This window comes from Drosophila subpulchrella, unplaced genomic scaffold (genome assembly GCF_014743375.2).
Source record: "Drosophila subpulchrella strain 33 F10 #4 breed RU33 unplaced genomic scaffold, RU_Dsub_v1.1 Primary Assembly Seq60, whole genome shotgun sequence".
NCBI classification, from domain to species: Eukaryota; Metazoa; Arthropoda; class Insecta; order Diptera; family Drosophilidae; genus Drosophila; species Drosophila subpulchrella.
In genome coordinates, this window is record NW_023665696.1 from 752,637 (window position 1) to 764,986 (window position 12,350).

The window sequence follows — 12,350 nt, forward strand, 5'->3', positions numbered from 1 at the left end:
CCCAACATGATCGGACATGTTCCTCTAAGATAACCATCTTTGAATACTTTGGGTGTGCGACCTTTCACACGTGCACAGCAACACCTGTGATAATGAGGCAAAAGGGTACGTGATCACACCTTTCCCCAACATGATCGGATATGTTCCTGTAAGATAACAACCTTTGGATACTATGGTTGTGCGACCTTTCACACGTGCACCTTTCTCACCTGACTATTAATTGCACATAATGAGGGGAAGGATACATGATCAATATTGTCACATGGGGATGTGGGGGCGATGGGGGTAATTAAGTATACTCTTTATAGACATAATCGTAACATTTTTATGAGTTCAAAGTCCATTAAAATCACTTAATTTATTGGATTATGCTAATTGTCCCAGAACCCGCATAGGTTAATGAAAGGGGAGGGGGGGCTTGAGGCCATTAATATGCTAATTGTCCCAGAATCCGCGTTTCCATACTACTAAGGCTAACGCCAAGAAGCTACCCAGCACTCTTTTTCGCTTTACGCCTAGCGCAGACGAACGTTCCATACCAGCCTCACCCTACTGCTTGACGCCCGTGACGTTCCTGCGCTCCTCAATGAGCTCTCCGCGGCGATTGATACGTGACTTTTGGTGAGATCTACTGATGTCGCTGCCGATGCCTTAACTCTGCTCCTTATTGTGCTTGATGCGAGGCTGGATCGTGGTCTCTGGCCCTTGAGGTTTTGGCCGATCACCGTTCCGGGACTTGCTGAGCCGATGGGCTTCTCCAGGACAACGCCTCTTGAACGCCTTAACCGGTCGACTGCTCGCCCATCCTGGCTGGTGGTGTGGTTCTCTTGCACTCGGGGTTTCAGTCAGTTGTTGTTCCTGGACTTCGCCGTTAACTGCTGGGCTCTTGCCTAGAAACCACAAATCGATCGACCGCTCGTCCTTCGCGCCAGGTCCTGCTCAGTCGGCAAGACACACTGGGTTAAGACAACTTTCCCCCCGATCTCACGGGTCCTAGTCGCAGGACTCTATTGCTTGACTGTGGCGGACCCGCCGGGCGATGTGCCAGGTTGTGGTCAAAGACCATAGAATACCAAGATGCGTAACGAGGAGTAAGAAAATATACACAGGCGGCCTAATTTTTGCAAATGCCATTGCTTTGCTTCCTTCTCTCTCCCTCTGTCTTGCTATCTCGATCACGACACTCCGCGCTGTGAAAAGTCAAAATTCAATTTTTGTCTCAATTGTCGATTCTTGAATTATGTTGACTAAAAGGAATCGATATAAAAGACGCATTGCTCATGCGGTTTATAAGCGGGCTGTGGCGCTCTGCGTATGTTGGTGACCCGTGGATAATGGATTTGAGTTCCATGTTCGAGTCCACTCTGAGGCTGGACTCAACTAAATTTTTTTTTATAGTTTTTTTTTATTGTAATATTTTTTCAGCTGTACTTTTTTGACAATTTTTTTAAAAATATTTTTGATTGATTTTTTTAGTTCTTTTTATTTTTTCTTGCTTTTTATTTTTTTTTAAGTTTCTTTCTTACTTTTTTTAGTTTTTTATGTTTGTTATTATTTTAAATCATGTTTTTATAGCCGAGATTTTTTTTAGATGTACCAACTGGTACTTTAGGAATTAATCGCTCCTGTAGATATATTTTTTTTGTGTAAGTTATATATCAAAGGTTTTAAAAAATATCTAATAACAATAAAAACATGAAAAATTCACTTTAAATCAAAGCGTAATGAGTACTCGAGAAAACGATTTTTCATTATATTTTGTTGAATATTTTGAGTGCTTTCCATATAAAATGCAAATGTTCGATAAATAGATTAAAGCTTTACTGTTCAAAGATCCCCAGGTTTATTGTGTTCTTGTGTTTTATTGTTATTAAAAATGTTTTCAAACACCTTGATATGTACTTTACATACATTAAAAAATATATCTGAAGGAGCACTTAACTTTCCAAAGTCCGAATCGTTACAGAAATTTTTTTATGCATTACAAATTTTGGAAGGCGAATTTAACATTTCTCCCTGTTTTAAAATAATCACTTCACATCTTCTGCAGTTGTTTGGTTATAATATCAAGTGAAACATATGCTGAATACCATCTTTGATGAACACCATGTTCTTTTTATTTAATTGTTTAAATAAAAGACCGGTTGCGTAATAAAAAAAAAAAGTTTTTCCCAGTCGGAGTTGAACTTTAACATACCCCTGGCCTACAGGCCATTGACACCTCACGTTAGTCAAATGCGACATTGAGCCCTTATTGCAACAGACCACACAAAATGATACACCAACACAACCAAAGAGCTTTACACGGACAACTCACACAAGCATGATCGAAAATCCACATCGAAAATCAACACCAAAAATTTTTCCGTGCATTCCGTTGTATGGCTGTTACTCATCTTGTAGCTTAAATTATTATACCCGTTACTCGTAGAGTAAAAGGGTATACTAGATTCTTCGGAAAGTATATAACAGGCAGAAGGAAGCGTTTCCGACCCCATAAAGTATATATATTCTTGATCAGGATCACTAGCCGAGTCGATCTAGTCATGTCCGTCTGTCTGTCCGTCCGGATGAACGCTGAGATCTCGGAAACTATGAGAGCTAGGCTATTGAGATTTGGTGTGCAGATTCCTTAGCTTCTTACGCAGCGCAAGTTTGTTTCAGTAGAGTGCCACGCAAACTCTAACGCCCACAAACCGCCCAAAACTGTGGCTCCTACAGTTTTGATGCTAGAGTAAAAATTTAAACTGAAATAAATTGTTTTCCTCAATACCTATCGATTGACATAAAAAAAATTTTGCCACGCCCACTTTAACGCCCACAAGCCGCCCACAAACTTCAAAAAATCGTTAGTATGAACGCGGATATCTCGGAAACTGTCAAAGATAGAGTATTGGAATTTCAGATTTAGATTCCGTAGGCTTGTACGCAGCGAAAGTTTGTTATGCGAATATGCCACGCCCACTCTAACGCCCACAAACCGCCCAAGCCTGTGGCGCCAACAATTTTATTGCTAGATTAAAAATTTTAACTGAAATGTATTGGTCTCGTCAATACCTATCGATTGATCCAAAAAAATTGTTGCCACGCCCACTCTAACGGCCATAACGCTAAAAATCTGTCTACCGCCGGTAGGTGGCGCATTTCAATCTCGCTTTGCTGCTTGCATATCTCCATATTCCTTTGGTCCCCTTAGCTGAGTAACGGGTATCTGAAAGTCGAGGTACTCGACTATAGCGTTCTTCCTTGTCTTTGGTGTGGTCGTGACAAAGTAGGAAACAAACCGCCTTGACTTACCCGTGCTTTGCCCTCTGGACCTCAGCTACGCGTGTCTCAATTCGGAGATTCCAGATGTTGACTTTGATAACAGATCATGATCGACTGATCCAGCTTCCAGTGCTCTGCGGCCTTATATAGGGGCTCCGGAAACTATTATAGCCCTTTTGGTACAAGGTCCACAGATGCTTTTGGACTCTTTGTCTAATACCCACGGCTGATCCTGCTGATCTTCCTGTGGCATGTGGCACGCAGGCGCGACACTTCTTCTCCTGGCCCAAAGTCCACAGCAGAGTCCAAAATCCGATGCGTTCCGTTATTTCCTTGCACATGGCACCCTCACTCTGCCCTCGAAGTCTCCACTCTCTCTCCCTCTCTCTCCAACCTCTCGTTCTCCAAACTCTCTTTCTCCAAAATCTCAACTTATCTTTGCCATGCCGTTACTACATGCTGATTTGCCGGTAGGCCACCATGTAAAATTTCCGCTGCAATTTGTGAGGACTTATCCAACTTCTTACATCCCGACCTTTCTCCCGGATACAAAAAAAACTCGTTCTCCTCTCCGGCTTTAATCCTTGTGTATCCAGTACCCTTTAAGTCCTTGAGATGCGATGAGTCCCTCGACGCTCCCTCGTTGTTTCCTATATGCTCCCTCGACGCTCACAGCTCTATGCAGAGTTCCACAGAGCCGGTGGAGCTTGCACTCTTTTCCCCTGCGCGTGCCTCAACGAATTGAAACTCCCGTGCCGATACTTCATGTGTTCCCACTGGGATATCGACACTCATCGACTATCGATTCCCAGATCGCTGGTTGTTACTACCTTCTCAACCCTATCGTCGTTCCTCCGTCTGTTCACACTATCCGTGTGCGATCGATAGTTCATCGGATATCGATACCGATGGAGAAGCGTTGCCACCTGCTCGTTGCGATGTTTCACCCTTTGCTGATATTTCCAGTATTTCCTTGTGTCCATCGATCGCCACTATCGTCCAGTGACAATCAGCCGCTTACTAATCGAGGCGCCCCCTTCCCTGGGCAATGGGGAATCGGCCAAATTTGCTCTGCCAGTACAGCTTAAGCTTAAGGACAATGGCCCTATCGGTTTTGGATACCGTTTGGCGTTTGGTTGCCCTTCGTTTGCAGCAGGGATTTTCTGCCTGTTTTGAGTTTTTTTTTGGATCAATCGAAAGGCATTGACGAGACCAATAAATTTCAGTTAAAATTTTTTATCTAGCATGAAAATTGTGGGCGCCACAGGCTTGGGTGGTTTGTGGGCGTTAGAGTGTGCGTGGCATATTCGCGTAACAAACTTGAGCTGCGCTCAAGCCTACGGAATCTAAGTCTGAAATCCCATTTCTCTATCTTTGATATTTTACGAGATATCCGCGTTCATATTTACGATTTCTTGAAGTTTGTGGGCGGTTTGTGGGCGTTGAAGTGGGCGTGGCAAACTTTTTTTTGGGTTAATCGATAGGTATTGATGAGAACACTACATTTCAGTTAAAATTTTTATTCTAGCATCAAAACTGTGGGAGCCACAGCTTTGGGTGGTTTGTGGGCGTTAGAGTGGGCGTGGCACTCTGCTGAAACAAACTTGCGCTGCTAAGAAGCTCAGAAATCTGCACGCCAAATCTAAATAACCTAGCTCTTATAGTTTCCGAGATCTCAGCGATCATCCGGACGGACAGACAGACGGAAAAACGGACATGGCTAGATCGACTCGGCTAGTGATCCTGATCAAGAATATATATACTTTATGGGGTCGAAAACGCTTCTTTCTGCCTCTTACATACTTTCCGACGAATCTAGTATACCCTTTTACTCTACGAGTAACGGGAATAAAAAATATCTACAGTTCATGGGTATTCCATTATTAAATTCTACCACTATATAAATATATTTGAGTCAAGACATTTGTTTTATGAAATAGAAGGATGGGAATCTGATCTTTTAATTCGGTTTAATCTATTAAGAAAAATAGGAGCTATAATAAATATAGAAAAAGGAGTTTAGGAATATAAAGGGAAGACAGACAAGTTAATATACAATGACAATGAAGAAAAAACCAAATAAGTTTAATTGAGTTAATAATACTCTTCAAGTCAAATAATTTATTAGGAAAAAATATTTCGATTTAAAAAGTTGCAAAAATACAGATTCGATATTTGTGGAAAATAGCGAGAAAAGTTTGGGATTAACAAATCCTGAACACTTCGACGCAGAAATATTCACCAACAAAAAAATAAATTGTTTTTGGACTAACAAATCGTAAATACGCTGTTGTAGAAATATTCGTCAACAAAAAAAGCAATAGTTAGAGATCAACAAATACCGAGCACACCGGCGATGAAATTTTCGTCACCAAAAAAGTTAATTGCTTAGGATCTCAATTTATCCATCAATAAAAAGTAAACAAATTTGGAACTAAAGAGTCCAAGTAAAATAAAATGAATAACATTTAAATGTATTGTACTGATCGAAAAGAAGTTCTTGAAAAGATAATTAATAAAAATTTAAGTAATCGAAGGGGAACACTCAAAAATAATTTAACAAATTCCAATTCGAACCGATATTGGAAGTGAAATAAATACCGACAATGACAGGGCACTTTATAGTAAACAATATCCTTGCGCCATATCAGTTTCAGTCCTAAGCATTTACTGTTAAAAGATTACAAAAACTAAACGATAGCACTACACCGGATAGATACCCAATGTAAGACACGTCGAAATATTAGCTAATTTACGAAAGGCAAAATTAGTAGCTGCACGTAAAGAACGTTTTATTTAGTTCAGCCTAAATGTATGCCTTATCTGACGGATGCTGTAAGCTCACCTCCGGCGACTAGCCAGGTGCATGCTGCAAATTTTAAACATAGCTTCACATCAGCTGCACGGTATTTCCGCTTACAGCCTAGGTCACCCATTTCTGATTTCGGTGTTTATATATATGTGGTCGGAAACGCTTCCACCTAGCTGTTATAGAATTTCGGACGAATCTAATATACCCTTTTACTCTTCGACTAAATAATGTAAAAATAAACGAAGCTAACTTCGACAAGCCGAAGATTTAATACCCTTGCAGACTTGGCTGAAATCACTCAAGTGGAGCAAATGCCCAAAGTAAGGAGGAGAATACCCCAGATGGAAAAATCTTCACAAACAGCTTAATTTTGAAATTTGTATGTCTCTATGCGAGCTACAGGATATAGGTTAGGTTAAGTTAGGTTAACCTGGACGGCCCTCACGGGGCCACGCATAGGCCAATATGGCCCTTAGTTGTCCGGTTGATTTGAGATGATTTAGGAGGTTTTTATGTCCACAAGGATCGAGGTGTTTTTGGCGAAGGCAAGAAGTTCGCCTGATTTCCTGCTGGCGGCGTCTCCTAGTGATGCCAGTACTGGGGCACCGAGGTATCTTTTTCTTGCTCGTGAGAGAGCCGGGCAATTGCAGATAAGATGTTCCAGGGTTTCGATAGCCCCCGATTCATCGCTTTTTCTGCAGGTGCGGCTGTTGAGTATTCTGAGTGTGGTTGCGTGTGATGCGCCCAGACAGTGGCCTGTGAGAATTCCCACTAACAGTCTGCAGGCTTTCAATGGTAGATGCAGCATATAGTGGCTGAGTTTATTGTTGCGTTCTTTGCACATAGTTCTTGAGATTCGGCAAGTCTTGGTTTTCCTCCACCTGCTATTTGCTTGCGTGTCCTCCTGTTTCTCCAGGCCGCTTTGTAGCGTTCGAAGGGAGACAGGCACGTTCTCTCTGTCGATCGACAGCTTTACGCCCTCCCTTGCAAGAACGTCAGCTGTATCTTTGCCATCGATGCCCTGGTGGCTGGGAACCAATAGATCCGCACTGACTTTGTCTTGCTGAGGCTGTCTAGTGCCCCCCTGCTCGCCATTACAATTTTGTAACTGACCGTTGACGACTGCATGGATCTTATCGCCGCTTGGCTGTCCACGAACACGTTAACTGTGGTCGGTTTATATTTTTAGCCACTTCTGCTGCTTTTTTTATGGCAAAGATTTCTGCCTTGAATGTGCTGCAGTCGCTGGGTAGTTCCCCCTTCCATCTTGCTGCCGTCTGTGTATATGTTGAAGTGTTGAGTCTGGTCCCGACCCGTTTTCCAGTCGTCTGGGCTCATAAGCGAGGTGGTTTTAACCTCCGGGCACGTTCTGGGGATCATGTTGTCCGTTTTGTTGATCATGCTTTGGCCGATTAAACTATGCCCGAAATTTTGCGTCGTCATGTTACCTGATGCAACTAGAAGTTGTGCTGCCTTTCCTGCAGTCAGTTGAGCGTGGATATCTATGTTGTCGATTCCGAGGAGAATGAGAAGAAAGAGAATGAGGTCCGTCTTGTCCGCATTGATACTGAGTCCCACCTTTTCCGCCCACTCACATACCTCCCTGAGTGTTGATTCCGTTATGGAGCTGAGGGTCGATGGACAGACTCCCGTTATTATTATGCCTATGTCCTCCGCATAGGCTGTTATTTTGGGGCTCTCCTCTCGAATCTCTTAATTAGGTCGTCGACTACCAAATTCCATAGGAGAGGCGAGAGGACCCCACCTTGTGGTGTGCCTCTGAATGGTGCCACTCAGAATGTACCCGCCTGCAGCTAAGCAGGTTTCTTATCCAGAGCCTTATTGCGGGGTGCGTGATGGTCGCTTCTAGGCCATCCATTATAGCATCCGTTTTGACATTGTTGACTGCCCGGATATATCCACGAATACTCCAAGCGCATATTCCTTAATGGTTACTACTATCGAGTGTAGTGCCGTTTCCACAGATTTCTCTTTGGTGTAGGCGTGCTGGTTGGATGTCATGAGTCTTCCTACATCGTCCCTGATGTGTAGATCCAGCAGCTTTTCCAATGTTTTCAGTATAAAAACTCAATCCTAATCCTTGCGGCTTGCGTGACTGCACTTTCCCGCTTTTGGGAGGAAGACAATCCGAGGGGTCCTCTATTGGATTGGGATATAGCCCGTGCTTAGAAATTCCGAGTATATTTTATATAGCCATGGGGTGATCCTTTCCTTGGTCACCTGTAACATGGCTGGAAATATTCCATCTAGTCGTGGTTCCTTATAACCCGCAAAGGAGTCTAAGGCACAGTTGATTTTCCTACGTGTTATTAGTTGCCAGTTGCTATGTCCTGATCCGTGCTGGCGTCTAGGACATTCGGGCATCCTGGGAAGTGCGATTGCATAAGTGTTTTTAGGGCCTCTTCACTACCCACTTCCCACTTCCCACGTCCACTGTCCGTCGTCGCGTTTTTGCTGACTCTGTTTGGAAGGTTGCTTCGAAGCAGCCTCCGGAGTCTGGCTGTTTCCGGGACGTTCTCGATGTTGGTGCAGAAGTTTCTCCACTAGTTTCTTTGTGCCCTGTGTGATTTAGGATTTTGTACTCCCCGTTGATGATCTCATTGTCTGCCTTTTTGGCGATTCTAAAGAATTCTCGGAGGTTATTTCTTTTGAGTGTCAGTTCCCAATTCCACCATGGTGGCTTGGTCTTCTTCCTTGTTCTTGATGTCGGGCATGTAAGTAATTCCGGTAATTCCTTGGACTGGGTCTCTAGGGACGTTTCTATGTCTTTCACGGATTTTACTACGCCCGGGCTTGTCGCGAGTTTCGAGGTAACTGTCCTTGTAAACTTTTTCCAGTTCGTGTTCCGGGGGTTTCTATAGAAACCTTTGGAGCACTTTTAAAATCATATCTAAACTTTATATACCTATGGTCTGAGAAGGATGGGGTTTTTAGGACTCTCCATTCAGAGACCAAAGTACTCTGCCCCTTTACAAGCGTTATACCTAGCACGTTTGACGAGATAGGACCTACGAAGGTGTGCTTCTCCCCCACGTTTGCTATATATAAGTTAATAGATAGAATAAAGTCTAAGGGTAACTCACCTCTGTCGTTGATGTCGGAGCTTCCCCAAACGCTGTGGTGTGCAGCGTGGTGTAGTCCGGCCACGATATTGCCCGATGCAATCCGTGGCTCTTGAACCAAGGCTATGTCGACGGGCCCTCGCTCCAGGGCAATCACTAGCTCCGCCGACGCGAGTCTGCTTTTATGGAGACTGAGCTGCAGCACTCTCAGTGTCAACGGTGGCTGGCTCATCTCCGCTCGACGGGTTGGCTATGACAGTCAGGTCACCGTCCTGCGAGTTGTTTAGCGCAAGGTCCTGGGCGGCTTCCACGATGGCTTCGCATTGTCGATCTTCCAGCGCGCCTCCGTCATCTTCCCATTCTCGTCGTTCCTATCAATGAGTGCCACGATCAGGTGTCGGTTAACTACATCACTGACCTTGGCCTTTTTGTTGGGATGCCTTGCTACTGTCGGTGGCGGATGACCGGCCTCCTTTGGCCCGCGATTCCGCTTGCTCACCGGAATGTCCTTGGCGGCACTCTCGTATGAGCGTTGCTTTTTATTGGCAAGCATCTCCTCCACCTTGTTCGCAAGTCCGCCCGTCGACGACATTGCGGGCTTGCTTGCGAAGTGCAGCCTTCCTTCCTCGATCCTTTGCTCAGCCCAGGCTAGCTTTTCCTTCTCCTCCTGGAAGAGGGTCACTTTGTCCTGGAGCCGTCTTCTGATCTTGAGGGCTGCCTTGTGTTGCGCCTTTGCCTTCATCCCCTCGCTTGTACGCCTCGGCCCCTCCCTACGTGGGGAGTTGGAACCTGGCTGACATCCCAGCCCTGATTTTTTCCTTTTCTCCTTCCACACTGTTTTGTTTTCCCGGGGTACCACCCACTTGCGTTTTATGCCTATCGCCAGGCACCTCCAACTACAGCCATTGATTCAAAGGGTTGAACCTCGGGGTAATGCAGTATCCATCGCCTAGCCGGCACCCTCGTAGAGGGTTCAGCTGGAGGAATTTCGCCAGCCTATAGGATATAGACGTCCAATTGGAAAATCAAGGGAAAACGATGGTCTCGACTATTAAATACCCGTTACCCAGCTAAAAAGAGTGCGAGAGGGATGGAGAAATGCTTGCAGAAAATCTTTTTATTTACTAGCACACCTATGGCGCCACATACCGCCACTTAACCTAGAGCACTAACAATCGGCGCACCTAGTGGCGAACTAGTGAAAGCTGTTGATTTGCTGCTTGTGGTGTCATATCAATTGAATTTGCAAAATATTAATTATTGTTATACCCGTTACTCGTAAAGTAAAAGGGTATACTAGATTCGTCGGAAACTATGTAATAGATAGAAGGAAGCGTTTCCGACCCCATAAAGTACCCATAGGTTGTCAAAAAAGTCCTGCGGTAATTTTATTGAATTTTCAATTGTTCATAAAATAGGTTACAATAATGCTAGAAAAAATGCTAGAATGCTAAAACAAAAATTGTAACTGTAATGTTTAAGCCTCGGCAATACCTATCGATTGACCCAAAAAAAGTTTGGCACGCCCGCTCAACCGCCCATATCGCTTAAGTCTGTCAGCCGCCCACATAACCATAAATTGAGATAGCGGGTAGGTGGCGCATTACAATCTCGCTATGCTGCTTGCATATCTCCATTTCCCTTTGGTCCCTTTAGCTGAGTAACGGGTATCTGATAGTCGAGGTACTCCACTATAGCGTTCTTTCTTGTTATTTTATAGTTTTCGAGATCTCAGTGTTCATACAACCAGACGGACAGACGGACATGACTAGATCGACTCGAGTAGTGATCCTGATCAAGAATATATATACTTTATTTGGTTAGAAACGCTTCCTTCTGCGTGTTTCATACTTTCCGACGAATCTAGTATACCCTTTTACTCTACGAGTAAGGGGTATAATATGATTTGGAAAGATTCATGTCAATAGCTTTTGCACTGCGCGAAATATTTTTAATTTTTTCCAGCTATATATTAGCATATGGTCGTTCGATCGTGGCGATTTTTAAACTTGATCTGCGTACACATATTTTAGTGAGGACTGTGAGTGTTTCAGTTCGCTAGCTTTTTAACTCAGCTTTCAAACCGTATTAAAACAGACGGACATTCGGAAATGGCTACAACGACTATCCTAGTGTTCCCGATCTAGAATATATATACATTATACGGTCGGAAACGTCTCCTACACTGCCTTACAAACTTCTGACCATAATTATAGTACACTCTGCAAAGGTATAATAATACCATCTGCAAGAGTATAATAGACGTGTTCAGCCACCTCTATCTAAAGACGTTAATGTTTCCTGGTCTGCACGTCTACCCAGTGGCCATGCGCACGTGGCCCTTTTGGGGCGCCTTATGAGAATCGTTTCCTACGTTCTGGACGCAATCCTGGTAATTCGAGTGACCCGGCATCCGACCGTCCTTAAGTTCGCTGGTTACATGCTGATTGGCTGCGTGGTGTTGCTGTACACATTTACCATCGTGGTGACGCGCTTCATGTACCGCCGCTGGTTCGAATTCTTCGTCCAGTTGATGGTCAGCCAGATGTGGATAAAAGATTGTCTGGGTAAGATCGAGGTGGAGCTCGGATGTTGTGGTAGGTCCAGCGCGGGCGACTACCAGAAGTGCTCGACCAACCGCACCTGGGCCAGTGGCTCCTGTAGGGGGGAGCACAATTGTCCAGGATGCACATCGAAGCTTACCGAGTACTTGTGGACTATCGAGATGGACGTGGCGCAGAACAACATAATTGTGTCCTTGGTCGTGTTCGTGTCGTTGAGTTTAATGGCAGCACACTATTGTCGCTTCCAGTTTCAAGAGGACTCTTACAATTCATAGGACTCTGAGGAGACCTCTTTAATGCGCAGAAGCGAAATGACAAAACAAACAGGCTCATCTGGCCATCTGAATTTGATAAAGAGCTTTATAGAGTAGTAGGCTGTGCCTCAGCATATCGTATATTGGGACTGAGTTCATAGTCAACTTTCGTGTGAAACGAATTTTCTCATTTCATGAATTGATTTCATGAAATAGGCATAGCATAAACATAGTATATAATAACTCAAATTTGATTTTCCCTCATGTTGTCCGAAAATGAATCAGAAGTAAATATCGATGATTTGTTCAACCCATGTTTTAATTGGTTGTTTAAAAAACCCGATTGTGCATAAAAAAAGTGGTTTCCAAT

General features: G+C 44.0%; 1 pseudogene; it reads left to right on the plus strand.

The window, feature by feature from the left end:
- Nucleotides 1–7,451: 7,451 nt before the first annotated feature.
- Nucleotides 7,452–12,001, plus strand: LOC119562558 (annotated as a pseudogene).
- The last annotated feature ends 349 nt before the right edge of the window (nucleotides 12,002–12,350 follow it).